Below are 5,449 nucleotides of genomic sequence, written 5' to 3'. Positions count from 1 at the left end.
TGGCAGTTAATTTGCATATCACCCTGATTAGCCAATGGGAAGGGTAGCGGTCGTACGCTAATTACCATGTTTCTCTTTTATTAGATTAGATATTTTTTATTGATTTCAGAGAGGAAGGGAGGGAGAGAGAGATAGAAACATCAAGGATGAGAGAGAATTATTGATTGGCTGCCTCCTGCATGCCCCATGGGGGATCAAACCCGAAACCTGGGCGTGTGCCCTGACCAGGAATCCAACTGTGACCTCCTGGTTCATAGTTTGATGCTCAACTGTTGAGCCATGCTGGTCAAGCTATTAAATTTATTTGATGTCCACAACAGCACAACAACCCTACCAGGTGGCACTAATATTACTGACATTTTAGAAATAAGGAAACAGATAAGGACTGTATGTCAGTACCCAGTTCCCAAAGACCAGAGACCAGAGACAAGAGGTAACCACTCATAAGTTTATTGCAGATCTTTCCAAATTTTTTTGTAAAAAATAGAAATATGTGTGTGTAAACAAAGAAATATAAATATGTGTATATATACAATAATACATACACTAGGGCAGTGGTTGGCAAACTCATTAGTCAACAGAGCCAAATATCAACAGTACAATGATTGAAATTTCTTTTGAGAGCCAAATTTTTTAAACTTAAACTATATAGGTAGGTACATTGTTATTAACTTAATTAGGGTACTCCTAAGGCTTAGGAAGAGCCACATTCAGGGGGCCAAAGAGTCGCATGTGGCTCGCGAGCCACAGTTTGCCGACCACTGCACTAGGGGCCCAGTGCACGAATTCGTGAACCTTGAAAGGAACTGTGGGCTGCGAGGCTGCGGTGGGCACAGGGGCAGGTGTCGGCCCATCCTCCGAGCCCCCTGCCCAGCCCCTCCCACCACGCCCCTGGTCCCCTGTCTGCCAGCAGCCCCACTCCTGCTGCCGCTGCTCCCATGCGCTGACAGTGCAGGCCCACACCCTCTGACAGTGCAGAGCGATTGGGGCCGGCGCCGTCAGCAGGTGTGAGTGGGGCTGGCGCCGCCAGCGGGTGTGAGTGGCGGCTGCTGCCCTGATCACCCTCAGGAGCAGGGGGAGGTGGAGAAGCCCTCAGGGGCAATCGGGGCCAGTAGCTGCCACTCACACCTGCTGATGGCGCCGAGCAATCGGGACTGGCGCCAGGCACCAGCAGCGGGTGCAAGCGGTGGCTCCGATGCCAGCAGTGGATGCAAGCAGGGTGGGACTACAGCATGTGGGACAAAGAATTTTCAGTAACCACCAGAGGCTTGCCCCGATGACAGCGACCAGCGCCCCGCCTTGGTCTGGCACCTCCGCTCACCTGCTCCACCATCCCTCCGCAGCCAACACCTGCCATGTTCCACGCTCTGATGTCTGCTGCTGACGCCTGCCATGTTCCACACACAACCCCTGGTGGTCAGCGCACATCATAGCAAGTGTTTGTTTGGTTGTTCCACTGTACGGTCTATTTGCATATCAAGGTTCTATATATAGACTAGAGGCCTGATGCACGAAATTCATGCACTGGGCGGGAGGCGGGTCCCTCAGCCCGGCCTGTGCCCTCTCACAGTTCAGGACCCCTTGCTCCTTACAGCCCACCTGCATGCTGCTCCTTACTGCTAGGCTTGCTGCTCCTTAGCGCTGCCGTCCCTGCGCTTGCCAGGGCTGAGCAGCGCTCCCCCTGTGGGAGCTCACTAACAACCAGGGGGCAGCTCCTGTGTTGAGCATCTGCCCCCTGGTGGTCAGTGCACATCATAGCGACTGGCCATTCTTTTTTTCTTTCTTTTTTTTAATGGAAGGGCTTGACCACAGGTGCCCTGGCAGCGTCAGACGATCCCTCAGAATGGAGCCAGACCAATCCCAAGGGGCAGGTCCCTGGGCCAAGTGTCCAGGAGCTCAGGCAGCCACAGTGGGCTCTTTTTTTTGTTTTAATATATTTTATTGATTTTTTTTTTTTTTTGCAACTGGTCATTCTTGTCGTTCTGCCGTAATAGTCGCTTAGGCTTTTATTATATAGTAGGTTTCATTGTTTGTTTTAGAACAAGGAGATCATATTATATGTATCACATAATTCAATTTGTCTTTTTCATGTACTCTGAAGAATTTTCTACATAGATTATACAAAGCTATCTTATTCAAGGCATACATTGTATTCCATTGTGTGGGGTGTGCCATCACTTATTTAACCGTTCTGCCTTTGCCCAGCTAGGTGGTTTCATTTCTTTGCTATTTCATTTAATGCTGCAACAGACTTCATTGTACATGTATCAGGCTTTCTCGAGCCAGAACTTCTTTGGGATGGATTCCCAGCAGTGAAATTGCTCTGTCAACGGATATGCGATTTTTGATTTTGATAGATACTGCACATGTCTCCGTTCTTGTTTCTCTCCTGTCCTCTCGGCTGCTTGTTCTTTCCTGGGCATAAGAAATGCGATTCTCTCAAACCTGTCACGCTGGTGTCTTGAGTGAGGCAGGTGAGAGCTGCCCCCTCTGTTCCCAACGGGGTGCAGAGCAGGTGACGGTCAGCACTCCGCGCTCACCCCTCTGACTGGCACGAAGAATCGCTTGTTGGTGTTCCCTATGAGTCACCTCATGTTCACAAATGTGGCCAGGAAAGGGCCACCTTGGAGCCATCTCCTCGATGGAAAAGGGTAGAAAAGGCAAGGACGAGGCAGCGATGACCCCAGAAAGGGGTCGGGGCAGGTGCCAGGGAGCAGTCAGCTCCTTCACTTCTGCTTGCCCAGCGGGCACCAGAGTTCACTGACTGTCCCCACAGAGAGAAGGTGTGTAACCGATAGAAAAGGATCATCGCGTTCGTGTTCAGGCCCCTTGGAGGCCACAGATAGGTACTGAACAAAGACCCGGCTTCACGGATATTAGAACGAGTACAGATGGTAGGCGTTCTCTCTACACGACTCTATTTGAGATGAACGTGTAAAGGGACTTGCCCAAAAGCAATGGGATTAGTGCTTACCTCAGGGGTCCTCAAACTTTTTAAACAGGGGGCCAGTTCACTGTCCCTCAGACCGTTGGAGGGCTGGACTATAGTTTAAAAAAAAACTATGAACAAATTCCTATGCACACTGCACATATCTTATTTTGAAGTAAAAAAACAAAACGGGAACAAATACAATATTTGTATTTGCATGTGGCCCGCGGGCCGTAGTTTGAGGACCCCTGGCTTACCTCCTCGGACATGCAGTGAATATCTGAGTGGATGAGCTAACTTGTCCTCTTGTTCACCGTTGTTAATACCAATATATATCGAAGGTTCATTTCACCCTGGGATAAATAGAAATGAAAAGTGCAGAGAGAAAAAGTCACTTCTAACGGGAGACACTTGGAAAGCTTAATGAGAAATGTGGCACGTGAGTGTGGTCTGGGGGGTGGGGAGGGTCTCAGCTACTCGCAGTTGGGGGAGGGGAGCGAGCGTCTTCTGAGAAAGCAGGACAGAGGCTGGTGCAGGAAAGGGCAGGGCTTGGAGGCGCCTTTCACCTGAACGCCCGCTGCTGAGAGTGGGACTGTAGGGAGTCTGAGGTGCAAGGGGAAGGTTCCCTCTCTTTTTCAGAGCCCCCAGGATTGGGGGTGCTCCAAGGATTTGAGGGGAGTGCTCCTAGGAGTTTGGGGGATGCTCCTAGGATTTGGGGGGTGCTCCTAGGATTTGGGGGGAGTGCTCCTATGATTTGGGGGTGCTCCTCGGATTTGCGGATGCTCCTAGGATTTGGGGGTGCTCCTAGGATTTGGGGGTGCTCCCAGGAGTTTGGGGGGTGCTCCCAGGAATTTGACGTGAATGATGCTCAGCACTCTTGTTCTAAATATGCTGTTACTTCTGAGGAATTTTTCAGTGTTTTCTTTTGCTAGAAGAAAAAAATGAGTGTGAGAGCAAAATGAATGGCTTTCTATGCTTGTTTTAATTTTCACTTTTCTCTATTTAAAAAGGGAAAGTTCAGGGAAGTAAGAAAATGTCAAATTTCAGGAGGGAGCAGAATATTTCTGAGGAGATTCTTTTTTTATTTTTTAACATTTTTTTAAATTGATTGTTAAAGATAGAGAGGAAGTGAGAGGGAGAAACATCAATGTGAGCGAGAATCATTGGTCTGCTGCCTCCTGCACGTTCCCTACCAGGGATGGAGCCCACAACCTGGCCCTGTGCCCTGACTGGGAATCAAACCTGCAACCTTGCGGTGCACGGTCGACACCCAACCAACTGAGCCATGCCAGCCAGGGCTGTGGGGGAGACTCTAGCTCTCAACAGGCTATTTAGCAAATCTGACCCAAAGGCAGCCTGTCCCGGGCGAGCTGTGGAGTTGGCGTTGGATTGAACGAACTGGAGCAAAAAGACACGTTTGCAATGTCATCGAGGCGAGCTCGGCCCTCCTGTCAGGTCCCGAGGAGGACCCGTTGGGTCTGTTACGAGTAGATGGGCACTTTTTAGAGAAGAAGTTCACTTGCAATGAAATTACTTACCATGGACCAAATGTATTTCACACACACCCAGTCCTTCCCATGAAAGATGGCTCCTGATTCTGCATGTATGTCCCCGTCCCTGTATGTACCTCCCACATGGACAAGTGTGACCTGGCAGACGGCACGTGTCCTGGTCGCCTGGCACCGAATTGTCACCAAGAATGTGGTTGTGTGTTGCAGACCCAGCCTCTCAGGTGGAGGGAACCCTGTAGCTCAGTCCTGAGAGGGGGCGGGGCGCGGGGGGAGTCACGGTGCCTTAGGGATGGTCTGCTGTGGCCACGGCGTTTGCCAGCTGCTTGCTGTCCAGTCCCCCTTAAGGGACGCCCAGCCTGTCCTGAGGCCTCCATGTGACACAGGAGCAGGCCTTTCATGTGTCAAAACAAGTATCATGGATGACGACTAGCTAACCAGCAGCGTTTCAAGTTTAATGAACACATTCCCCAAAAGATAACACGAAGCCTCCTAGAGTTCACAAATCTCAAAGGGAACAGCCTATAAAACAAGGGCCACACAAGGGTAACTCTAGGGCTACAAGATGCAAAACAGGATGGTGACAAATGTCATGAAATGGGCATAAGTCAGACTTTGAGTGAAAGTTGCAACAGGTAAATGGTTCATGGTCTGTGGGCGTTCCGGTCTTCACGCCACACCCAGATCGATAGCCCTCATCTTCTACGAGCAACAGGTGAGTTTAGCAAGGATTCTATTGACTAGAACTAACTGTAAAACACAGAGATGTAGAAATCTGAGGCTGAGCAAGGAGCATAAACAGGGCAGATCTTTTACACGAGAGATTGCGGGGCTGGTCGTTTTCTGCTCCTTTTCCTCCACGGTCCCGTTTACAGGAACTTCTTGCTCTGGGACTGGGACCCTCCTTAGCCAAAGCCACTGCCCGGGGCTTTCCCGTGTGTGTGTGTGTGTGTGTGTGTGTGTGTGTGTGTGTGTGAGTGTGTGTGTGTGTGTGTGTGTGTGTGTGTGTGTG

The 5,449-nt window shown here is 50.2% G+C and overlaps 1 protein-coding gene across 1 annotated transcript in view; it reads left to right on the top strand.

The window, feature by feature from the left end:
* Nucleotides 1–5,449, top strand: part of ATP6V0D2 (ATPase, H+ transporting, lysosomal 38kDa, V0 subunit d2) — a 30,420-nt gene that overhangs the window by 14,098 nt on the left and 10,873 nt on the right. The window lies entirely within an intron of this gene.

The sequence above is a fragment of the Myotis brandtii genome, unplaced genomic scaffold (assembly GCF_000412655.1).
Source record: "Myotis brandtii unplaced genomic scaffold, ASM41265v1 scaffold634, whole genome shotgun sequence".
NCBI classification, from domain to species: domain Eukaryota; kingdom Metazoa; phylum Chordata; class Mammalia; order Chiroptera; family Vespertilionidae; genus Myotis; species Myotis brandtii.
This window is presented reverse-complemented; position numbering and strand designations above follow the sequence as displayed.